The following is a 26904-nucleotide window of genomic DNA, read 5'->3' as shown; positions in this document are numbered from 1 at the left end:
TCAGGAGACTGAGATGGCCACTCCAGAACCTTCATTTTAGTCTTCTGTAGCCAATGACAGGTCAACTTGGCCTTGTGTTTAGGATCTTTGTCATGTTGGAATGTCCAAGTATGTCCCATGCACAGCTTCCAGGCTGATGAATGCAAATTTTTCTCCAGTATCTTTGATAACATACTGCATTCATCTTGCCATCAATTCTGACCAAATTTCCTGTGTCTTTTAGCTCACACATCCCCAAAACATCAGCGATCCACCTCCGTGTTTCACAGTAGGAATGGTGTACTTTTCATCATAGGCCTTGTTGACTCCTCTCCAAATGCAGCGTTTATGGTTGTGGCCAAAAGCTCAGTTTTGGTCTCATCACTCCAAATGACTTTGTGCCAGAAGGTTTGAGGCTTGTCTCTGTGCTGTTTGGCTATTGTAAGCGGAATACTTTGTGGCATTTGCGTAGTAATGGCTTTCTTCTGGTGACTTGACCATGCAGCCCATCTTTCTTCTAGTGCCTCCTTATTGTGCATCTTGAAACAGCCACACCACATGTTTTCAGAGAGTCCTGTATTTCACCTGAAGTTATTTGTGGGTTTTTCTTTGCATCCCGAACAATTTTCCTGGCAGGTGTGACTGAATAGTTTAGTTGGTCTACCTGACCGTGGTTTGGTTTCAACAGAACCCCTCATTTTCCACTTCTTGATTAGTGTTTGAACACTGCTGATTGGCATCCTCAATTCCTTGGATATCTTTTTATATCCCTTTCCTCAGGGGTGAGATTCAAATTTTTTAACAACCGGTTCTGTGGGTGTGGCTTAGTTGGTAGATGTGATCATGTGACTGGGTGGGCTTGGTAGTCATGTGACTGGATGGGCGTGGCCAAATCAACATCACTCACATCAAGGGGTGCGTCTCCTCGCCTGGCCTCTCATGACAGTGGGGATGCTGCAACGGTTATAAGTGTGAAAAACAGTCATAAGTCACTTTTTCAGTGCCATTGTAACTTTGAATGGTCACTAAATGAATTGTTGTAAGTCAAGGATTACCTGTGCAAAAATACAAAAAGCTTTTTTGCTTGCAAAGAGCTGCCCTAAATACCAATCATTAGATTAAAAATACCTGCAAGCCAGAGTTACAAATCAGGCAGGCTGCCAGAGCACCTTGAGGAATTAAAATAGTTAAAATGCAATGATAACTTTCAGCAGCCAAATCTTGCTCATAAAGTGAAACCCTTTAGCAGAGAGGTCATTTATGCTCTCCAGAAAGAGCACACCTAGGAGAAGCAATCCTTAGATCCATTTGCACCACTTAAAGATACCAGCTGATCTCACTCATCTCACAAGATATCCTAAGGAAACCATTTTTAAGGAAAGGTCAGATTTAAGGAAAGGTCACATGCCCCCCAGAAAGGCAGTAAAAATCAGTGCCAAGCTTGCATCCTGCCTCTTGGAAATATATCCTAAAAAGACAGTGCTAGATACCACTAAAGCAGTGAAGGAAGACCCCTCTCCAGATAGATAAAGAAACCATGAGGCAGGAAAAATTCAAACACAATACAAATAATTAAATCACAACAATAGCTGTTGCTTGTTAAACCAATTACCAGAACAAATAGACACAGGAACTAGCAGATTTCTCAAACCAGTTTCTTTTCAGGAACAGAGATTTATCTTTTTCCTTCCAAACAAAACTGAATAGGGAAAATTATCCCATCAATAAACACAGGATTAAACATCACCAAGCACAGAATAAACTTCACCAAAAACCAGTTTTAGACCAAAACTCAGAAAGGGTATGTAAACTCATGTTTGAATGTCAATCTTTCTAGCTAGCCAAAAAGAAGTATTTGCAAGGGAGTATTTCCTCCCAACAGCAGTATAAAAAGCTTAAAACAACCCTTCCCCTTTAAGAAAAAAAAACCACTACCTTAGGAGACAGTAGGTCTAGGCTGTCTGCCAAGAATGTAATAAGGGTGGAAAAAACAAAAGGAGATTTCTTCTAACTACTGGTTCTCTGAACTGCTTAGAAAGTTAACAAGGGGTTCTATAGAACTGGTCAGAACCGTAGAATCCACCCTGCCTTTCCTGTTTTATACAGTTCAACTACCTTTTCCCAAAGATCCTTTGATAATTCTTTTGCTTTTCCCATGACTCAGAAGCCAGAAATGTCAGTGCAGCACTAGATGCAAGAGTCTGTCAGAAGTCCAGGAACTCATTGACCTTTTATACACACACACACACACTAATTACAAGCAAACAGATCACAGGTGAGGATGGTTATCTTTAATAGCTATTCAAACCCCGTTGTGCCAACCTGTGTGCATGTTATCAGGCCAAAATCACCAGGGTATGTAAACTTTGATCAGGGTCATTTGGGTAGTTTCTGTTGCCATTATGTTTTAAAAAGAGTAAACCCAGTTGATTGATAATAAATGGCTTCAGCCATACACTAACCATGAGTGAAAGAAAAGTTTTTGTGTTATCATTCATATTCTCTGAAAAATGGCCTAGAAACCATAAATTCTGCCAGAGTATGTAAACTTATGAGCACAACTGTAGGTGTTTTGAGAATGCTGAGATGTTTGGGGTAGTTCACATTCCAATTTCAGGGTGTGTAGCCTTAAGCACTGGCACAAAAAGGTTCTGTGCTTCCCTAGGTTTTGTCAAACTGTCACACACACACCCTCTGTCCTTTGATGGGAGGCTGTCAGCAAGATGCCAAGCCAAAGATGATAGACCTGACAGTATCATTATCCTCAAATGTTCTCTTGCAATCTGAAAAAAGTCAATGCTGTCAGTGTTTGGATGTCTTTGTCATACCTCTGAGACAAAATAATGGTCATCTTGAAATACGGAAGCTCCAATCATTCTGTAATAGCCTTGGATATCCAGCCAAAAGGTTCTGCATTTCCTCCCTAAATCTATAACCACTAGCAGCAATGTGTTGTCCAAAACTTGAAGTATTTACTTTGCCAATCTGGTTTATGCAACCATTATTCTTCCTCTGAAGAAAAAAATTAACTAAATTTAACTGAAAATCATCAATATTTCCCAAGTCCAGAGCAGCAATTCCATCTTGATGCATGACTTCCTGCTCTATTAAGCATCCTAATGTCCACTTTATGTCTCTCACAACTTTCCATTTTCATTTTTGCCACTCAGACTTTGCAATCTCATGAAGGATCCCCCTCCATCTGTCCTGACACAACTTTATATCTATCTATATCAACATTTTTTCAAAAGAACAGTTTATATGAAACCTTCAGAAGTCAACTCCCATTTCATACTGTCATCTCTTTAGCCAATTCGTTGTGGTCACTGGATTTTCAAACACTGAGGTCCTCCAGACATTACATTTTCCTTGGCAATAACATTTCCAATTTATATTGCACATTGTTCTCCCTTTCCAATATGATTGACACCAGTGACAGGACACCATTGCAATTATTTCTCAGCAAAACTAAGCATTTCAAATTGCCGTTCTAGCAACCAGACTCTGAATCTTTTGTAGCTTCTCACTCACAAATCTCTCACACACACATCATGTATATAAATGCATCCAGTGCACTTTGTCAGATATGCAGCACTTGCACAGAGTGGCAAACACTGACCTTACCAACATGATTCCAGGGTACCTTAGTTTATCCTTGTTAGATGCCAAGGCTGAACTAATTATCAAAATGCTTAGTATTCTAGATGCTCCTGACCCAATCTACAAGCGATGTTAGTTACTGATTTTCCCCACCTTAGAAAATTCAATATGTGTTTGCTATTCCTCAAAGAAGTTGTTTTATATATTCTGCATTAACTGCAGATTACTCCACTATTCAAAATCTCACGATTTTGATTAAGTTGCTTTGCCAAGAAGTATCCAGAATTGGCACAGGGCAGTGCGTATTTGCAAATTAGGTAATGTATAATTCATGTGTATGAGATTTGGCCTAGATCCTCTCCTCAAATATTACTTGATTTATTCCCCTCCATCCCTCCTCAAGTCAGTCTTAACAAGTCTATACCATTTCCTTGGAAAGGTTTTGCAGAAGTATTTTGCCATTGCTTGCTTCTTAGAGCTGAGACAGAATGAGTGGCCCAAGAGCACCCAGCTGAGTTTTACACCTAAACCAGGCTAGAATTTGGTCCACCCATGCCTGTGACAACACCTCAGCCACTAACTTGTTCTATCTAAATGAATCTTTATAAACATCCTGAAAGTGGATTTGTTCTGCAAGTCTGTTGTAGGGCCACTCTTACATTATCAATTTCTAAGAAAAAACAGAAAACCTACAACTCAAAAGCATTACATCATTTACACATGTTTGGAATTAAAAGTTACATATGCCCCTACAACTTAAGTCTTTCTGCAGAAGTCACTGCTCCTGCTAGGTTTATCAGAACTCCATATTTCTCAGTGCAACAAACATTGTGAACTTCTTTAATAAACTTTGGAAAACACTCAATGAAAAATATATTTTGAACACTGGTTCCTATACTTATGCAACAATTTGGGAACAGGAAGCAAGGGGTATGCCACAGCTGTCTTCCCAACCATGCAGCCAAAATTAACTAGGTGCTGCAAACTACATGCTGTAGGCTGTTTGGTTTTGAGCATGATGGTTTCAGTCAAATAGCCAGCTCGAAATATGTTTGGAAATTTTGTAATTAATGCATTGATTTGTCCAGTTTTGGCACAGGATGTTTTCACTGTACAATCTTATATTATCCCAAATTTAATATCCTCTATTTAATTGTCTTTAGATACTAAATATAGGAGAGCATAAAAGTACAGATTATGTTTATCAGTTGTTCATGCCAGCAGTTTTTTTCGATAAATAGCCAAACCCCTGACAATTTCTGTTTCTATTGCATAGATTGTAGCGAGTGTTATCTTTCCCTAAGATTAGGAAATACTTAGCAGTATAATCAGGTCTTTCTACAGTGTTTAATTAGCCATTATAAAAGGCTTTTGCACAAAGAACAGGATTCTCAGAGCCTATTTTTCTGTTAAGATGCCAATTAAGTAATTAATTGGTACAGAAAAACATCAATCTGTTAAAGTAAAGCATTAAAACCTAGTTTTGTAAAATAATTTCATAAGAGTTTGTACTATTGGAATGTTTTACCCAACACAAGGCAGGACACCAACATTTGTCCTACGAAAACATAAAACTACAGTTATGAGAGAAAACTACAGTTTAAAGAGTTTCCTTTAAAAGACAAAAGATAAAGACAATGTTATTGGAAACTGTCTAACAGTATAAACATTGTTCACTTTTGTTTTACAAGAAGGAAGGGATTTTGGTGCAAAACAAGCTCTGATTGGTTCACAGTTCTTTGTCCATAGTTGTTGACAGAGGAAGATGATTTTTAGCTGTGGAAGCAACAGTTTCAGACATATAAATATGTCTAATCTGCCCAATCCTTATTGCAGTTTAATTGTGCCCTCCAAAGACACAATTGTAAGGTTGTACTTATGTAAGGTTGATTCTCTGGAAATGGCCTCTGACTGAAATATAGGTTTGCATTTTTATATACAGAAATAAACTTTAGTTATATAGAAATAAGCCAATCTATCCAGCCTAATCTAGCCAATTGTTGATCGTACTGAAAGATTCTTCAGTATCTCAAGCCAATTCACTTTATTTGCTAAATGTATTATTTATTAGCTTTTTATTTCGCATTTCCTTGGTAGCATATATAATATGCCCTCCTCCTGTCTTTCCCTACAGCAATGTGAGTTCTGAGTTTCCCTACAGTCCTGTGAGACAACTGAGGATGATAGGTAATGATTGACTCAAATCATTATGTGATCAGATTGATATCAGTGAAGTGCATGCCAAATTGGCCATTGATTATAATTAAGCTTAGGGGTGTTTTTTTTTTGTTTTTTTTTGAAAGGAAGGACATTGTGATAGCTACAACTTTGAGGACCAGTTGTAAGTACCACTTGTTCAACACCATCCCAAGTTCAAATAATTGTGGAATGAGTTGTCAATAAGCAAGGACTACCTGTAATGTAAAATATATGTGTATCACATCTGATCATCATGTTAAAGGAGATAAAATTCCTTGTGTGTCCAATCACACTTGGCTAATAAAGTATTCTGTTTCATTCCATTCCATTCCGGTCAGACTGGCCACAGCCTGCTCCCTAGGAAAGAACAACCCTTGACTCCATAGGTATTAGAAAAAAGGTACTTTTACTAGAGACACTGAGTGAGCATGAGCAAAGCAAGCTCTGGAAAAAAAACCACACAAAAATCATATAGTGAAAGTGATCCCCAATGTCCAAACCCCTCCCCCCGTGAGAGTAGTCCAATCAGGTCCTGTCCCAAAGTTTGGGCTGTTGTAAGTTCCTTTCCCAGGGCTGGAATCCTTGAAGGCAGTAAGATGTCTCGGTTTGGCACCTCCGGTTTCTGTTACTGTCCATACTCCCCAATTTTCCCACAATATTCTTGTAGGTAGGCAGCTGACATCCAGCCCTCCTTTTCAAAGGTGTTAGCCCTTGGGGTGGGAAAAGGAAGATTTAAGTAAGCTCTCAAACAGGATTGGGCAATTAGGGTTTGGTGGAAAAAACACAGCAGTTTGGCAACTCAAAAATGGCGTCCATCAACCCATTCGGATTGTGAGGTGGGAAATGTTTCCACACAATTAAGTACTGCACTTTGCCTTTGTGTTTTCAGGAATCCAAAATCTCTTTGATCTCAAAGTGTTGCTCCCGTTCTATAAAAATGGGAAGGAGTGGTGTGGAAGGATGAAGAAGGGGGAAGTGATTTCTGGTTTTAACAAACTACAGTGTAACACAGGGTGGATTCTTTTCAGGTTCTTTGGCAGTTCTAGTTGTACTGTGACTAGGTTGATAATTTTGCTGATAGGGAATGGACTATGTACTTAGGGCCCAATTTTTTGGGGAGGGGGATTGTTGGGTAGACTGTATGTATTTTGTAGAAAAGTATACTCTGTCGCCCACTTTAAATTCCATTGGCTTGCTTTTTACCAGTCTAATGTTCGTAGGCTTCTGGCCACGTGTTTTGCAATGGTTGTATCCACTCTAGTAACAATGGATTTTGGGGGTTTCCAAGGGTAACTTGGGGATTGCAACAAAGTCCCAACCCAAGGCTACCTTAAAAGGAGTAAAACCAGTGGTGATATGCACCAAGTTTTTATATGCCACCTCTAAAAATGGCAAAAGATCAGTCAAGTTATCCTATTGGTAATTAATATAGTATCTGAGGTATTGTTCCAGTACTAAATTGTCTCTCTCACACAGCCTCATTCATTTGGGATGATGGAAGGAGCTTAAGCTTTAGGTGGTTCCCATCAATTTTTAAAAAATTATGCCAAAATCACAAAGTGAATCTCCAGTCTGAGATGATATGATCAGGGATATCATGAAGCTGTTAGGCATCCAGAAATTGTCCATTGTAATCAATAACTCTGAGACAGGCATAATCTCTAACTGATTTATTAGGAACAACACTGGTTACGTCTATTAATTTCCAAAACTGAAATTCATTCCCAGAGCATCTCACAAATTCCACCCTATCTCCTCCCACTTACTACACTTCATTAATCACGAGAATCAATTACTTGCAGTTGAAATTTCTAATGTGACATACTAAATAACCTTGAACTTTCAACCCCCTCACCCCCTTCATTCTTCACACACCATTCCTTTGGCAGCTGTGAAATCCCAGAGCTGACAGAAGCCTTAATCATGTTGTACAAATAGTTTGGCCATGGTGAGGGCCAATGGGCTCTTTGGGCATGGAATGAAATGGATTTGTTCTGAGAATATGTCTGTAAACACTCAAATCATGGTGTTCTCTATACTCTCAGATAGTTCCACTATAAAGTCCATAGAGGTCTCCTTCCAAGGTACATGAGGGTTTGCTACTGATTGTAGTAGCCCCATAGGTTTCACTGGCCATCTTTTGTCTGAAGCACAGACTGGAATAGCTTTCAATGCCGTTTTTGAGGGACTAAATGTAGGGTTTTTGCAAAGCTGAAATGCCTTGGTACTTTTGAGTTGTGGCAATTTTGTAGGATCATAGGTCATTGTGAGGGGGCAGGACAAATAACTTTGTCCCTATGCATGCCAGTCCATCCCTGATGGTGAACTGTTCTTTATGGGCCATCTGCCATTCATCATCTTTTAAGGAGGCTTTCAGTTTGTCTAGCATTTCACCAGGAATGTCTTGTTCAGCTTCCCCCTGACCCCTCGTGATTACTGCTGCTGCCAATTGGTTTGACAGAATGACTGGTTTGATTATTTTGGGTCTGGCATTGTTGTATTGAGGTAGTCTGGATATGGCATCCACTAGAAAATTTTTCCCTCCTGGGGAAAACCCCCTAAGGGGGAAAAAATACCCCTAAGGCTTACTTAGGAATAACTTCCACATAATTTTTAAGGCTTCTTGTGCTCTGTTAAGACTTCAAATGAATGTTTAGACCCCTTCAAAAAATGCCATCAGATTAGTAATGCCCACCAAACTCTCCCAGACTGCCCACCCCTGGTCTGTATCAGTTAATTTTTTTTAGAGGTGTAGGAACACGGGTGGGGGATGTTCTTGTAACAATACAGCCCCTACAGCTATGTCACTAGTATCCACTTATCCAATAGCATCCACTAGCATCCAATATAGCCCCTACAGCTGTGTCACTAGCATCCACAAACGGGGCATCTGGGTTCGGGTGTCTTAGCACGGGTATCACTGTGAACAGCCACTTAAAATTCTCAAATGCTGCCTGGCATTCCATAATCCATCTCAAGGGTTGTCTAGGTTTAGGCTTTCCCTCCCTTTTCGTCTTTAGTAGATTCATGATAGAGAGGGCAATTTGTGCAAAAGAGGTAATAAACTGCCAGTAAAAGTTTGCAAACCCCAGGAAGCTTTGAAACTGTTTTCTTGTGTCAGGAGGGAACATTCTAGTATCCCCTTAATCTTTTCTGGGTCTATTTCTACACCCTTGTGTGAGATCTGGTATCCTAACTATTTGATTTTGTCCTGATCACATTTTGAAAATTTAGCATACAGCTGAGCCACCCGCAATTCTTTAGCACTGCTCGCATGAGCTTAACATGTTTGTCTCTTGTTTTGGTGTAGATCAGAATGTCATTTAAACACACCAGCACCCCCTTGTATAGCGATTCATGCAGGATTTCATTTATCAGCTGCATGAACACAGCAGAGGCCCCTTGTAATCCAAAAGGAAGCACTCTGAACTGGAAGCACCCCAGAGGACAGTTGAACGCCATTTTCTACTCATCCTCTTCCTTAATCCTGACATGGTAATATGATTTGCACAAGTTCACTTTCATAAAAATATTTCCCTTGGTTAGGTGGGCTAACATGTCCTTCATAAATGGCAAGAGATACATATTTTCCACACAGACTGCATTAAGCCTGTGGTGATCCACAGACAAACAGGGACAGCTATCTTTTTTCTCTTGTAATAACACTGGGGCGGCTACCTGGGGCCTGGCTGGCTGGATGAACCTGCATTGCAGACTCTTGTCTATGAATGCACAAGTTCTTCCAGCTCCCAGGGGGTCATAGAGTACAGTTTAGGTTTTGGTAGCTTAGTTCCAAGGATGGATCTCAATGGTGCAGTCTGTCGACCAGTGTGGCAAGAACACATCGATCCCTTTTCACTAAACATGTGCCCTAGGTCCCAATATTCTTTGGGGAATTTTGGATCCTGCTTTGGTTGGTTTTGTGCCACTACAGCCAGTTTCATTACACTGCAAGTGGCTTTGCTGCTAACCTTCTGTGGAAAAGCTTTTCCTCTATCAGGCTCCCACCGCCGGATTTTTAATAGTCTCTTTCACCAGTTAACATAGGGGTTCAATTTCTGAAGCCATGCCAGTTCCAAGAGGGTCCTATCAGGTCCTCCTAGAGATGTTGCCATTCTAGAGGGGGGGGCAGTTTGTTGGCAGGGACAGAGGGGTGGGTTTGATGCAGCACTGATTAGCTGTTCTAGGTGGCAGGGATTTCCACCGCCTATCACCACTGCTGCTGCCCATTCACCGGCAATTGGTGGCGAACAGACAGCAGTGAACAGGTGATGGCAAACAGGTGGCGAACAGGCCACAGTGAATGTGCTATGGCAAATAGGCCACAGCAAATGGGCCACAACAAACAGGTCATGTCGAATGAGCCATGGTGATCCCTGCCACCTAGAACAGCTGACCTGCAGTATCCTGGGAGGCAAATCCAATCATCAATCAGCTGCTCGGCAGCGAAGGCTCCAGTGTTCCCTGGTGGCAGCAGCAGCTCAGCTCAGCTGACCGACCAGTGGTAGGTGCAATGAAGAAGAGCCCTGACAAGCCATGTACTGGGGCTGCAATAATGTGCTGAAGCTGACCAGGTTGTTTACTGTTTGCTGCAAGGACACTAGCCAGATGAATACCAGATGGATGCTGGGAAGCAGAGGTAGATTTTTTTTTTGTTTTCCTCCTCTAAAGCATCTTATAGTCCAGAGAGTCTTATAGTCCAAAAAATATGCTTTTTGTAGTAAAGAATTCTAAACCATAATAAACCAGATTTATCACTGTTTCCTTCAGAAGTTTTTTTGACTTGGATTTTTTTTAATTCTGTTTTGGAGGTTAATGGAGACTTACAATCTTTTTCTGAATATATAATTGCAGGAGGATAACATATTTTGTAGCAATGTCATCTGTGGTGGGGATTAATTGGAAATCTTTTGTGATTATTTTTATTAATGTGTAAACTAGGCTATTGTATCTTGCAAATACTGGCACTGCTTTTATAGACATAATCTTTCTTTTTCAGTTCAACAGTAAGTCTGATTCATAAACATTTGAGTTAAAAAATTCCAATAATTATTTAGCAGATTCTATTACATTTTGACAGATGCATTAATGCAGAATCACATGATGTCATGAATCTGAATTAGAAAAGTTTATTCAAATAAAGATTCGGGTTTTTGAGCCCAAAGCAAACCAGGATGGTTATTTTCAAATGTTTTATTTTCACGAACTCTTTTCGGCATCCATTTTAAAGACTTGACCAATTCTTGAAGGAGCTAGTTACATGGCATGTTACATAGAGAAACTGAAAGTTTCATAGGAACATTTGTTCTTAAGAGTTCTGGCAAGGACAAGCCAGACTGCTTTCTATGGTCACTCATTTTGGCTGAGAGTTGAACCCTTCACAACCCTTGCCTGGATTTATGGTTGCTAATCTTTTTAAGGAAGCTTTACTCATGAGATTTTGAGACTTTTCAGGATTTAGCAGGATTAGTAATAGTTTTCAGATAACTATTATAGAAATTTCTGTATATGCTATTAGTGTGTGTGTGTATGTGTGTGTGTGTCCCCATCAGTGGTGGGATTTTTTTTTTTTTACTACCGGTTCTGTGGGTGTGGCTTGGTGGGCCTGGCAGGGGAAGGAGACTGTAAAATCTCCAGTCAGAGGTGGTATTTGCCGGTTCTCCAAACTACTCAAAATTTCCGCTACCGGTTCTCCAGAACTGGTCAGAACCTGCTGAATACCACCTCTGATCTCCACCCTTGATCTATAGGTAATTTTCTAAGGCATATTTTAGTTTGAATCAGTTATTTTGAATGCCATTAATGTTGCTTTGGATGCCAGTTTGATGTAGTGGTCAGGGCATCAGGTTAGAAACCAGGAGATGGTGGGTCCTGGTCTAGGCACAAAGTCAACTGGAAAAGTTTAATGGCAAACTACTTCCAAAAAAGGTAGCACGTAGAGCCATTTGTGCAGGCATGCAAGCACCAGACAAACTTATCTGCATTGCGCATGCATTTTCAGTCCTCTGAAGGCTGAAAAATGGGCCTTCTGGAAATACTGGAAGTGCCGAAATGGGCCCATTTTCAGCCTCCAGAGGCTCCAGAGACTTCACTCGAGCCTCTGGGAGGGTGAAAACAGCCTCCCCCGGACTCCAGAGATCCTCCATAGGCTGAAAACAGGCACTTCCGGTATTTCCGGAAGGCCCATTTTTCAGCCTCCCAAGGCTGCAGAAGCTTCCCTCGAGCTTCCAGGAGGACGAAAACAGCCTCAAACGGGCCAAAACTCAGCTGGGAGTTGTATGCATGCACAGTGCAGGTAAGGTGGTGGGGCGGGGGTGTTGCGCATGCATGTGCAGGGGGGTGGGGCGCATTGCATTATGGGTGCCAGCATGCATGTGCGCTTTCGGCACACAACAACAAAAAGATTTGCCATCACTGGTTTAGGCGGTCTCTAAGCATTGGACACAATTGAATGGAAGAAGAAAAAAAAAATGTTGCTTTGTACTCATTCAAAACTGATCATAGTAATTGTATGATAAATATAAATAAGTTCAAATATAAGCAATACTTTCCTTTCCTGCATTTTTCAGATAAAGCATGTAAATTTTGTAATATATAGATGTCAAATATAATGTATGCTATGTAATTATTGATAGAAAAACACTCCCTGGTAGTGATTATATTGCACAAAGGCCACTATATTGCAGATTGAATCACTCATTGTTGGATCTTTCTTTAATTAAACTTTTCTAATATATATTTTAGCTGTTAGAATCACTCTGATCCTCAAGGCAGGTGATGGCAGTCTCTGCCGATTATATGATGTGACATTTTGTTAATGTATCGGCAAAATTTTAAGGCATTTAATGAAAAAGAAAGGTCTAGACCAGGGCTGTCAAACTCACAGTCTGCAGGCTGGATGCGTCACATGCTGGCCACAGCTACGCCCAGTGTAGTAAAGAGGAAAAAAGCCACGATACGTCACATGATGATGCTGTGACAACCTGAGTTTGACACCCCTGGTCTAGTCTTAAGGGGACCCTACAAAATTATATGCATATTAGCCTAGTAAGATAGTGTGCACTAATACAGACTTTTTGTCAGGTTTACCCCAGCTTGGGCATTTAGGAAAGAAACACAGCCCACTCCATTTGTAGCAAAAGGTATACTTTTACTAAAACCAAGTGGTTACAGTGTAAGGAAAGCGAGATCTGAGGATTGCCATGCAAACCCAGTAATTTTCCCTTCTTCCAGACCCTTGGTCATCTTGGTAGTGTCCAATTAGGTTCCAATTAGGTGTTTTGATAACAATTCTGAGATTTAGCACCTCTTTGGCATGCATTTGCATTCTGTTCTCAGGCCAGTGTCCTTGGATGATTCAACCATTATTTCTGGTTGGCACTTCTGGTCCCTGACATCGCTCCTCCCTATATAGCCTCCCATCCCAGCTCCCATGCTTTATGGCAGGCTGCCATCAAAGCAAAGCAGGGCTGAAGCAGTATGATTACAGATCTGACACTCTTGGTGGTGTTTCCCTTAACGAAGTATATACAGAATTGTGGGAGCGCTTTTAAAACGAGGACTTTAAATAAGAGCAACTTGTAATCAGCTCCTATTATAGTTAGTATTGAAGCAGGAAGCTAGTAGTACTGCTTCTTTCATGTATTTATTTTCTGAAAGCTTCAGTGATTAGTTACAAAGGTTCTGAAAGCAACATTTATGACCAATAACCATCCACATTTGCAACCTTTGATACATCCGGTCATGTGATCACCATTACCGCCAGTACACATTATCTGCTTGACTTTTTGTTCCCCCCTCCCCTGCTTGCAGTGCAAAAAGATTGGAGAGGAAGGAATTAGAAGAGGTAAGCAGGCACACAATGAGGAAAAAACTGGACTGTTTGTCCAATGCATTCACTGCTGCAGTGACAAGGGCATTGCTTTTTATGCGTTCCCCAGTGTAGCGCTTACTTACTGTCTTATAATCCCTTCCTCTTCAATGAATGCAAATACAAACACTAATTCTTGCTAATTATCCCAGCACTGGGATGACCATTGGGGAGAATGGTTAGGAAGCAAACAAAACAGTGGTGAGATTCAATTTTTTTTTACTACTGGTTCTGTGGGCATGGCTTGGTGGGCGTGGCAGGGGAAGGATACTGTAAAATCTCCAGTCAGAGGTGGGATTTGCCGGTTCTCCGAACTACTCAAAATTTCCGCTACCGATTCTCCAGAACTGGTCAGAACCTGCTGAATACCACCATTGTAACAAAAGCAGGACATGTGAAACTGATTAGACATATCAGTTTCAAGGTGGCTATTCCAGCCCTGCCATGAACATTTCAAAAAGTGATGGAATGGGGAAAAGAAAAATATAATTTTTCTATTTCTCCCCTAGCAATCACTTGTTTGGTGACAAGTTGCCAGCCCCAAGTGTGGTTGCTAAACAACAACTATCTGCATTATCGAACAAAAAATAGAATGTTTTGTTTTTCTAAGAAAAGAAAAATTAAATTATCCTAGAGAAAGAAATTACATTTCTCATTCCCCCTCCCTGCCTCTAACTAACAAGGTTATTTCCCACAAAAGAAAGTATTTAAAATAATGCAAATAGGATTTTGAAAAATAAACTATGTGGATTGTCTAAATTAAGACATTTCTTGTTTGTTCTATGGCCATGAATCCTTGGAAAAATCAACATAACAATAAAAGACCTAGCAAGTGATTAGCATTTTGGATGGCAGCTGGAACAGCATAAAAACCTGCCTAAGGCCATGCAAATTTACATGCACAATATTTTCTTTATTCAAATTGTAGGGCTTTTTTTAAAAAAACCAAAAACAATAAAATGATGCAGAATATGTTACTATATATAGTATACCCATGATAGCACAGTGGTTAGAATGCAATGCTGCCGGCTAACACTGTTCACTCCAGGAGTTTGATTCTGAGCGACTCAGCCTTCCAGCTTAGGGCTGCAAAGCACTGTGAAACAGTATATAAGTCTAAATGCTATTGCTATCTGTATTGATGTTAGAACTTCTGAATACAAAATTAATAGTGATGTTAATTTCAAATCCAAACAGTGGTGATTGTGCTGTCCAGCCTGTGTATGGGAATTGGATAGTTAGGTAGCAATTGTGAGCTGTCCCCTTAAGGGAATGCATCATGGTAAATGTAGTTAAGGTATCCTGGGAAACATAGTCCATATCAAATGACCACATTTGTAATCCTGATTGGTCTCTAAATTAACCCTCGAGGGGTTGGGGGAGGTTTTCCTCACTCTTGGCCGAACTCATGGACTCGTGGTAACTCTTCTACTTCTATTGCTACAACATGAGGGAAAAAGGATAGAAGATAAATAATCTTTTTACCTACAAGACAGATATGCAAAGGATTGGTCATTAAAGAAGAACTTCATCACAAATGTGAGTTATGAGGATACCTGATGAACCAATAAAAGTACTTTGTTATGGATGTTTTGTAAAAAGATGATTTATCTTCTATCCTTTTTCCTTCATGTTGTAGCGATAAAAGTAGAAGAGTTACCACAAGTCTGTGAGTTCAGCCAAGAGTGAGGAAAGCCTCCCCCAACCCCTCGAGGGTCAATTTAGAGACCAATCAGGATTACAGATGTGGTCACATGATATGGACTACATTTCCCAGGATACCTTAACTACATTTACCATGATGGGGTAAGGGGACAGCTCACAATTGCTACCTAACTATCAAATTCCCATACACTGGCTAGACAGCACAGTGATGTTAATACTAAATCCGAAAATTAATAGTGATGAAAATAGTAAAACAGCTTCTGTCCCAGGGCAGTAGCTCTTTTGAATTCTGCTGTATAGTGCAGTGTTGGTGTGGTGTCGGGGGTTTTCTGGTTCAATGTGTGGAGGGTGAAGGATGTGTGTGTTTATTTTCATGGTCATGGTCATGATGTGCACTGAAGATGCTGTTTGATTTCATTGTACGAGGTGCAATGACAGTAAAGTAAAGTAGTTTATCCTAGGAGCCTCTGTGGCACAGGAGTTAGAGTGCAGTATTTCAAGCTACTTCTGCAGCCAGCTGCCTACAATTTGGCAGTTCAAATCCCACCAGGCTTAAGGTTGACTCAGCTTTCCATCCTTCTGAGGTGGGTAAAATGAGGACCCAAATTGTTGGGGCAATATGCTGACTCTGTAAACCACTGTAAACCACGATAAAGCAGTATATAAGTAAGTGCTATTGCTATGAACCAAATTCATCCTTGGATTGCTAATTTTGAATTGTAAATTGTACTTTCTCAGTTAAAATGCCCATTTTTGTTTCCTGACTGTCCAGTTTTTTTTATACTGCTGTGTTTACTCAACCATTTTCAATTTTCAGCTTTTTTCCCCCAGTTCTACCTCTCTTTAACAATGTGCAACAGAATCAGAATCAGAATAGAGCTGGAAGGGACCTTGGAGGTCTTCTAGTCTATCCCCTGCTCAAACAGGAGATCCTATGCCATTTCAGACAAATGACTGCCCAATCTCTTCTTAAAAACTTCCAGTGATGAAGCATCCACAACTTCTGAAGACAAGCTTGATATTCATATTAAGAGCAACTGCGTTCTCTTCACTGATGATGTAAAGCTATTCAACACCACAGACAATACTGCTACCCTCCAAAAAGACCTTGACTATGTATCAGAATGGTCAAACAAATGACAACTTCTAATCTCAACAAATAAATGCTTTGTCTTACATATTGGCAAAAAAAATATCAGAAAATAAAATATAAGCTGAAGAGTCAAGACCTTGTTGATGATCCAAACTCTGTCAAGGACCTTGGAATTCTCATCTCTAATGATCTAAGTGCTAGAGCCCACTGTAACTACAAAGCCAAAAAGGCATTAAGAGTTGTTAACCTAATCCTATGTAGCTTTTTCTCTGGTAATATCACACTACTAACTAGTGCATACAAAACATTTGCTAGACCAATACTCGAATACAGCTCATCAGTCTGCAACCCACATTATGTATCTGATATTAACACAGTTGAGAAAGTCCAGAAATATTTCACAAGAAGAGCTCTCTGCTCCTCTACTCGTTGCAGAACACCTTATGCCACCAGATTTGAAATTCTAGACCTAGAAAACCTGGAACTATGCCGCCTTCGGTCCAATCTAAGTATAGTGTATAAAATCATACATTGCAATGACCTACCTGCAAATGAACACTTCAGCTTCAATCATAACAATACAAGAGCACACAATAGATACAAACTCAAGATAAACCGCACCAAACTTGATTGCAGGAAATACAACTTCAGCAACAGAGTGGTCAATGTTTGGAATACTCTACCTGACTCTGTGGTTTCTTCCCCAAACCCCAAAAACTTTAACCTTAGACTGTTTACTATTGACCTCACCCCTTTCCTAAGAGGCCTGTGGGGGGGCGTGCATAAGTGCACCAATCGTACCTACCGTCCTTGTCCTATTGTTTCTTTTATTTTTCTTATAAGTATTTTTCTTATAAGCTGGCTGAGAAGGTGATAAGAAGCTGTTCTCAGTCATCTCTTGCTGGAGGCTCTGGAGCTGAGACAAAACAGATGGCCCTCTCCCCTTATATTCCCAGGAAGGTAAATCAAAGTACAGGATAGATAGGCACCAGAAAGGAGGTTATAAACTAAAGAATGCACCCAGGCTCCCTCCCACCAAAATGGCAGCATCCCAATAAGGATCTATGGGACCTGACAGGAGGATAACCATATGAGTTATGTACTCTACCTATTCTTTCAATCTATGGAATTGATTAGGAGCTAATTAGAAAATAATGTTCTGAGAACTTCTTGACTATCCATTGTGGGAAACTGAATTATTTCTTCCTGAAAAGCAAGCAGCTGATACTTAAGTATAAGTCATATAAGAAAAGCCACAGAGTCAGACAGTAAGTTATCTTGGCTGTTAACAGGAGTTTGGCAGCAAGTTTTGCAAAGATCAAGAGAAAAGTTCCTAATAAATTTTCTTTTTACTGGACAGTGCATCCATACATACATGTGTGTGTTACACAGTAAGACATATATCTGCAGTTCTAACAACACAAGGCTTATGAAAAGTTTGCTTTCCTGTTGATGAAAACCTGGCGTTTATTTACAACAATTGCAAACTTACAATGGTCACTGAAGAGTAACAGAACCGGCTATTGGCTATTCTTGGCCAGAGAAAGGTAATAATACAGAAAGAACTTTGCTGATGATGAGCAAGAGAACCATGCTGAGCAAGAGACGAGAGACTTAATGATCATAGGGGATACAACTGCTTTCTGGAATAGGACAAAAGGAAAAGTTGTAGCAAATAGATGCATCCTATAGTTAGGAACAGTATACTGGTCAGAACCAATGTCTTGTGAAATATGCTACCCTTCAGAATAGGAATGTGACAGAATAGCAATGCAGACAATTGTTTGTTCCTGTTCACTCCTGTGGAGATTTATGATTTTGCCAGTTTGGACAGCAAAAGACTAAAAAAGAAGTTCAAGAACCAGAACAGGTGCTGCCAAGTGGTATTTTCATTTTTCATCTATTCCATGACAAAGGATCAGGATGGGGGCAAAAAATATTGCAGAGGAAAATTCTACAGGCTACAGAGGAGATATTCCTGTAATACTTGGTTCCTGAGAACAAAAATGCATTTTCTGAAAAAAAAAAATTCTGAGCAGGTGCATGTTGTGCTCCTTCAGCATGAAGGCCAATGCTGTGATGGGATAAAAAGGACAGAGCAGGAGCACGAAGAAAGGAAAAAATTCAGCCTCCATTCATACTGTGTGCGCAGAAGTCAGAGTTATTCTTTAAATATCTTATTGTTCCTAAAGTGTCCATGTCCACGACATTATGCATAATAAATTATCAGCCTAATATAGCATCCAAAAAGACTGAAAAGGGCTATGGTGAATGAAGATCCACAGAACTCTGGCACTCCCTGTGGACATTGCCTTATGCAGGCTGCAGAGCTTTCCATTCCATGTTCCCTCAGGTGACAGGTCAGTGATGGCTAACCTTTTTGGGGTCCTGTGCAAAAAATTGTGCGTGCTCTTGCACACTCACACTCGCATGCCAGCATCCAGAAGGCAATGTGTGCCCCCCCATGCCCCCTACGTATGCGTGCGCAATCCCCACTCACCCACCCACTGCTGCCCCCTTACCTGCACTGCACCTTGCAGCTGATTTTTGGCAAGTTTGAGGCCTTTTTCGGCCTCCCAAAGGCTTGAGGAAGGCTTCTGCAGGCTTTGCAGGCCAAAAACTAGCCCTGTTTCATCACTTCCGGTATTTTCGGAAAAACTGGAAGTGATGAAACAAGGGCTAGTTTTCAGCCTGCAAAGCCTGCAAAAGCCTTCCTCAAGCCTTTGGGAAGCTGAAAAAGGCCTCAGACCCACTGAAAATCAGCTGTGAGGCAAGCACATGCACAGTGAGGTAAGTTTGCCTGCAGCTCAAGTGCTGGCACAAATGGCTCTGTGTGCCACCTGTGGCACGTGTGCCATAGGTTCGCCATCACAGTGATAGGTGCTCCCTGTCATGTAAAGATAATCCTGGTCCCTCTGCTAGGAATAGAGAAAAAGTGGGTCATTTTACAACTTCAGGCAGGATTTGTAGAAAAGCTGCACCTTCAGGCTGGAAAGTGCCAGATCCCCTTCAGCCTCTGCTAGAGGTTTGGAATTTCCAAGAAACTGAGCACTTGAGCAAAAGTAAAGCAAAGAAACAGAAACTGAGGAAATAAGTAAGGAATTTCAAAGGAATTTTGGTTCTTTTTCCGCTGTGCTGTTCAGTATTGTTATATTTATTTTCCTCTATGAATTATATAAATGGGTATTTACTTTCAACTTGGATTCCTGCTTCAGGTTGTGTTCCAGTCTTTTTTTCTCTGTAGAAATCCTCTATTGATTTATAATGCTAATTAGGAACTCCTACAGAATAACAGAGTTGGAAGGGACCTTGGACGTCTTCTAATCCAGCTCCCTGATCAAACAGGAGATCATATGTCATTTTCTTCTTTTTAGTGGAGACTTTAAGAAAAAGTATCCTCTATTTATATTAAATATAAATATTTATATTTATAGGGACTCAGTGGCTAAGACACTGAGCTTATTGATCAGAAAGGTCGGCCGTTCGGCGGTTCGAATGCCTAGTGCCGCATAACAGAGTGAGCTCCCATTACTTGTCCCAGCTTCTGCCAACCTAGCAGTTCAAAAGCATGTAAAAATGCAAGTAGAAAAATAGGGACCACTTTGGTGGAAAGGTAACAGTATTCCGTGTACCTTTGGTGTTTAGTCATGCCAGCCACATAACCATGGAGACGTCTTTGGACAGCGCTGGCTCTTCGGCTTTGTAATGGAGATGAGCACTGCCCCCTAGAGCTGGAAACAACTAGCACGTATTTGTGAGGGGAACCTTTACCTTTTTACCCTCTATTTGTGACCCCAAAGTTGCTTTTTCAAGAAGCAAATGGACTGTCTTGTTTGTTTTTTTAAAGATATTTTGCTTCTCAACCAAGAAGCTTCTTCAGCTCTGACTGGATGGTAGGGAATGGAAGGATTTATATTCGTTGCAGACAGTTGGTCATTTGCATTCTTTTAGAGAGTTGTTTAGGCCACTTGGAGAATTATCTGTGTTCTCAGGGTCACCTGAGTAGTGCAAATGTGTGTGGAACTTTCTTGGAACTGCTGAAAGGATTGTGTTGTAGGCTGTAGATCAGGGGTGGGCAAACATGGCCCGCGGGCCACATCCAGCCCGTTGGTCTTTTTAATCTGGCCCGCCGAAGATTGGGGCGCCCGGTTGGAGCACCCAAGCGGGAGCTGGGAAACAACAGATCCGGGCCGGACGACGGCTTGGCGGCTGAGCGGGGCGGCCAACAGCAGAGGGGAATGGAGGACAGTCAACCTGCCGGCCGAAGGAGAGAGACTCGCTAGCTGCCCTTCGAGGAGCCGGTGCATGCCCAAGGCGACGGGGAACCCGCTGGCAAATCGCGGAGCAGCGGGCAGGCGCGGGTGACTACGGGCGGGTACGGACTGATGGACGGACAGGGCGGCATGCTCGGGAGCCTCGCAGGGTCTGCCTGCCTTGCTGGCTGCCTGCCTTCCACGCTGGCAAAGGGAGAGTTTGGGGCGTCCGGGGCGCGGATGCGCGCCCCTCTCCATCCCTGGAGAGCATCGAGCCCAGGGCGGCAGGCAGCAGCTTCAGCACTTGCCGGGCGGATTTCTCCCGTATTCAGGATCGGTGCGGTGGTATCTGACGTCCGGGGGCTCGCGTGTGTTTTGGGTCTCCCCTTGCAAGGGGAGGTGTGTTACTTGGTTCTCCCGGCTGACGACCGACCTCTTGCCTTTATTTACGCCAAAGGGAGTGGGGGTTGGGGGTGGGGAATAGTCTTGCCGTGGCTGGCTGGGGAGCGTGTTTGCAGGGCTGCTCGGGAGGAGATCTGGGGTGCCCTGCTCCCAAAGTACCCTAGTTATTTCTTGTGTACATGTTTGTGTGTGTGTAGTGACAGTTCCGATGATGTCATATGCCGCACGACCTTTGCTCTCCGCACGTTCGTTTCGTCCCTTCCGTAAAGAATCTTTCACTGTCAATCCGGACCATTGGAGAGAATTGCGCTCGGATTTCCACAATTCCCACCCTTCATGGACTGGGCTCCATTTCCAGCCACGAACAGTTTTGCGAGAGCGTCCGCTTGACCATGCTAACCGTGAAAACGTGTGGGGTTTACACCAGGGTGCTTACTCGGAGAAAACCTCTCTTGATCGCTGTTCAAGGTAGGGTCTGACTGACTGACAGGGGTGGATTTTGCGGTTCCTGCATTGATACCCCCGAGCCTTTTCAAAGCATCTCATTCTACAGTGCCCATGATCCCCAGCAAGAAGAGTTTGGGATAATGGGATAAAATCTTATAGGACTTATAAGAAAAAAGGATCTTTTTTCTGTTTATGTTTGATATGTACTGTTAACAAATGCAGTTTTTTATATGTATCGTATCTTGTGTTGACCCGGCCCGTCTGTCAAATTTTAAAAGTCAATGAGGCCCCTGAGCCAAAAAGTTTGCCCACCCCTGCTGTAGATAGAAGATCTCATATCCCTCTCCCACTGTTGAGAGAGAGCTGTTCAATTTTTACATAATGGCCTCTTTGACCCCTCTTTCAAACCAGTGGTTCTCTCTGTCCAAAATGTGGACTTTGCTGTCTTCAAAAGAGTGACATTTGTTTTTTAAATGCAGATGGGCTGCTAAATCTTGTCCTGATGGGTTTATGTTGTGCCAAGCATTTTGTTTCCCCAATGTACAGCTCTGCACATGGCTCACTGCATTGTACTGCATATACAATGTTGCTCAGTTTGTGTTTGGGTGATTTATCTTTGGGGTGGAAAAGCTTCTGCCTTAGTGTATTCTTGGATTTAAAGTGTGCATGTATGTTGTGTTGTCGGAAGATCCTCCTGAGCTTTTTTAGAGGCCATCTATGTCAAAATTGAACAGCCTTCTCTCAACAGAGAGGGAGGGATATGACATCATCTATCTCCAATCTAGAACACAGTTCTTTCAGCAGTTCCAAGAAAGCTCTACACCCACTTGTACTACTCAGGTGACCCCGAGGACACAGATAATGACCTCAACGACTCTCAAGAAAGTCCATTTGCCTCTTTAAAAAACACTTTTGGCACAACCATAACCTGGATGACTGAGAATCTCCATAGACTCTATATGTGGCCTTGCTGGAGTCAGTCCTTCCTTCCTTTCTCCATAATAGAGATATTATAATATTTAAAGTTTTTAAAAGGGTTGTATTTAAACATTCTTCCTAGAATACCATTAAATACTGTAATTATCTTTTATTAGATTGGTCTATCTCCAATACGGAAAGCTAAACCATTTAGCTACATACTTCTACTGTATAAGACACTTATGGAGCACTGTTGAAATTATTTCATGCTGTATTTTGCAGAACTTAGCTGCTAGAAAGATAATAGAAAGATGGTTGTGGGACCTCTATCACTTACATACTAAGATAAGAGGGAAGATGCCAGGTGAAAACAGCTGAGGCTAGTGGAAGTTAAACAGGCACAGCCCCATTGGAGGGACTGGGTCAAAGTGTGGAGAAATTTGCTACATCTAGTCTTTCTCCTTTTCAAAATGGCATCCATTTTGCTATAAAGAATACCATATGACTTACTTTTCTTTTTTATGTTTTATTTGTTTTATTTATATAACATATAAAAATTCAATTTCAATCAAACAGTGTGTTGTCTGGGCACAATTGTTTTTCAGCAATCATAATCAAAATGTTTGCTATAGTATTGATCACAATTTTATAATAACAATAACATTTAAGTTACTTACTTTAACAAATCTCTGTTTTAACATTTATCCGTTTTATGTTCCCATATTTCTAACTTCTGTTTTTATTATCTAATCATTTTAAAATGATATGTAACGGGGTCACCTTCATACCTGTTTTTGAGTTTCCAGAGATATCATATCAGTACTTTTTATGCAAGATAATCATTCTGAAATATGCCTTTGGGCTGATTTAGCTAAGCGGTTTTTGTGTCCTATGCTTGGTTTGGAAATCTGCTTTGCAATATTATGCTAAATGTCAAAGAATTTCCATTTTTAGAATGATATATGTGCACTATCTTGGTTTTGTTTAGCATAGGAGATGCACATTTCAAACAGTGACTTAAACAATAATGACAGAATTGGTCATGGTTACTTTTCCATTCTTGAAAAAGTTATATGCAAACATTTCTGCAATATTTCAAAAGCAAAAGTTGATGGAACATAACTTTTTGAATTATATATTCTTCCCAGCTTTGTATTTACAAGTCACAACTGGGTCATGGTAAACTGTTGGGAGGATCTCAGTAAGCAACATACTAAAATGAGTGTTTTGAGATAATGTTAAAGTATTTCTGCTATTATTTTCTTAAAATACTATGCATTACCTACATTTTTAATATTTTTTCAGAATCATATTATTCTGAAGTTAGCTATCATACAAATAATGGTATCACATAACAAGAATTGCAGAAGTTTCTTTTCTTCCAGTAACCACATCAAAACAGCATAAGGCTTAGATCATAATATTACTTATTAATACTCCAACGAAATTCATAGTGTTCCATTCACAGCCTTTAATCTATTACTATACTCAGTACTAAGGATAATCTTCCTGCTTTCTCTTGGTGGTTTCTCTGGGATTTGCTTTATGTACTGAATTCTTAATGGAGGTCTCTGGCTAGCAGAGTGATTCCCAAGATAACAAAATCATATTTAATCTCTGTTGAGTTTTGGAACTGCTATGGCATCTGATGTGCAACTCTTTAAATGTGCATAATACTAGCAATCTGCCATATGCTTTAAAACAATTAAGCCACATGCTTTTTGCTTCCAATTTGCTTTCACACATATTTTTTCCAAGATGCCACAGCAATCTGGTGTTTTACTTTGAAAAAGAATGGCTGTTTATCATAATTGTTCTCAGCTGTGGAACTTATCCCAATGTTATTTTAGCAACTGCAGAGCTTTTACCACCAGCAGTCCTTGGAGGAAGTGGGTTCTTACTGCGGTAACCAAAAGAGGTGCCAGTATCAGGAAGCATTGTCTTCACTTGCTTTATTCCTTAGCATTTTTATACTGGTTGGTATTTGGCGTTTGACTGTTCAAAAAAGAGTAGGATGAGCAAGGATAAATTACACTCTAAGATGAGGCATTATTAGTGTCAAGCAAAAAAAACTGTGGTTGCCAAATCATTCCAGTGATGTTGTAAATTACTCAGGATGAAAAGCTGTGGCAGCACAGCAATTCTAATTTCATATAGTTAGTGATTTGCTGCAAATATCTTCCTGCAGGTTAGATGTTACCGCAGCACAGAATTAAATATTTTAACTGCAGGAGCATTTGTGCTTACTCTAGTACGTTCCATTTCATACTGGGGGAAGAGTTGGACAAAAGTGTGTAGAGTTTTACATAGAAGTGTTGTGTGTGTGTACAAATCAATCCATTAAAGAAGGATTCTTCTCTTTTAAAGGTTATGGATTGCAATCTACCACCCAAATCCAGTGTGGATTGTTTGTTGGCTGTTGTTTGATTTCCCAGTCTTGGCTTAGAAAAGATTGGGTCTGAAAGCGTAAATTATAACAGAATCACCTTATAGGGAGATGGGTGGCACAAACATTTAATAAACAAAATAAATAATTTAAACAACAGATCAATGCATGCTCCTTCAGTCACTTCATCTTCTCTCCAGGTGTAATGCCAATGCCAATTCATTAATTAAAACACTAAATAATAGCTAAAATGCCAAGATGCATCATTCCCTTTTATGGCAATCTTGTGTAGTGGGCCTAAGTAGAATACTGGCCCTCTTTCTTCCCTCCACTCCCCACTGCTTCTTAGCTACAGGACTCTTGAGGCCCTGCATGTGTTGCCAGTTTTGTTGAAGCAAGGTGGGCCCAGCGCCCCAGGATAGATTCTTCCCTTTCCTTAACTGTTTCTAGGACTCCTCAAGGTTAAGTCATCTGAAAGTTTGAACACCAATGTAGGTAAACACTGCTGGAGGAGAAAAAAAATGCATTTTAAATGTATTACCCAAAGATGTAATAATCTTTATATATAATTATATACTGAGATGACTAGACAATTCAGTTTAGTGTATACATCAAAATACTATAGGAATAATAAACACGCTGCCATTAAACGTCATCCAACTTATGATCTCTCATTTCTCCAGGCATTAAGTATTTTAGTACTGTTTGCATCTGTCTGTGTTACCTGGTGATACTTTATTGATTCTTCTACTGCTTTAGATCTTATTCTCAGATTTACATTTCTGCAGTTTATTCTTGTAATAAAACAATAGAGAATGCAAAGTATGAGTAAACATGAAGTAAAGCTTGTTATTAATTTTCATTCATTTGTATATTTATTGTCAATCAGTAGTTTCCCAAGAATTCCAATTGAACACTGCAGAAACAAAACAAAACTCTGGAATTTAATGCTTGGAAAGTCTTCTCTGAAATGGAGATGCTTTGAGTAATGTCAAACACTTCCTCTTCCCTACTGCACTCTTGTGCTGTGAGAAATATGATTCTTTTTTCAGCAGCTCAAGGCAGCATTCATAGCATTTTCTTTTGAGAAAACAATTGGCCCAAAAATCACTCAGGGATCTTCTATCAGCCAAAGATATATTCAGATGTCCCTTTCGCATAGACAATGCCCTTCTGTCTCTGATAAAAGCAGAAACCTTAGAACAGAGTCAGAATTTTTTTTTTTCTGTAAAGGGCCAGGTTGTAAACATTTTAGACTTAGCAGGCTGAGAAGTAATGTCGAGCATATTATGTAGGTAATATCTGCATATTTTTATTAACAAAATTTCCTTCCTATGCTTCCTTTGTGCTTTGCTGCAGCAGCTCATAATTTCTACATTAAAATTAATGGTTGTTTAGGCTTTTACAGTTCTGTTGTGATAGTCCAGACAGTTTAATATCTGTAATTGCAATGAGCAGCAAGAATGAAGTTGTTGCTCCTGCTGTTGCTGGTGATCTTATTTCTGGATGGTTTAGGAAGGTGTATCTGGAATCTAGGAGGTTTTCCCCAAAACCAGGATATATTTTTGCTGATTACACATTTTTTCAGGCTATTAGGACAAAACCCAAGCTTGGGTCTTGTGACAGATTTTACTCATAGAATGGGTGGTTCCAGTGATGATATCTCCATGAAGCACTAGCTACAATTTATCAATTCAAGAGGTGAGACTGCAATTGCATGGTAGGTAGATGGGAAGTGCAGCAGTGCAAAAGAGAAAACTAGCCCATTCCATGGAGAAGAAAGATGAAGAAAAGGCAGGGAAGCAGTGCTTTCATCAAGTGCTAAGAGAAGATTTCGCAATAGTTTGACAAACAGAAGCAAAGCATGACCAAGATACCTTTCTTGAGTTAACGGGTTACAATTCCAACTCAATGATATTGGAATTACTCTTGTCTGAATAGGTGACCGGAAAGATGTCAGGGTGAGTCTTAAAAGGGAGGTATTTCTTGTCTTTCTTTACAGAAACCACAAGTCTTTACATGCTGTGGAGACTTGTAACTAGACTAGTACCCTGAATGTTGTGGGGGCAGGTTGGATTCTTTGGCCAAGGTT

At 40.5% G+C, this 26904-nt stretch overlaps 1 protein-coding gene across 2 annotated transcripts in view; it reads left to right on the top strand.

Moving 5' to 3' along the window:
- Nucleotides 1–26904, top strand: part of VWC2L (von Willebrand factor C domain containing 2 like) — a 115024-nt gene that overhangs the window by 80265 nt on the left and 7855 nt on the right. The gene's annotated exons all lie outside the window — the stretch shown is intronic.

Source organism: Notechis scutatus, chromosome 1 (genome assembly GCF_049901735.1).
Source record: "Notechis scutatus isolate UNSWTSFEM ecotype Mainland chromosome 1, rNotScu1.2, whole genome shotgun sequence".
In the NCBI taxonomy this organism is placed as follows: domain Eukaryota; kingdom Metazoa; phylum Chordata; class Lepidosauria; order Squamata; family Elapidae; genus Notechis; species Notechis scutatus.
Note: the sequence above shows the minus strand (reverse complement) of the source record. Positions and strands in the feature narration are given on the sequence as shown.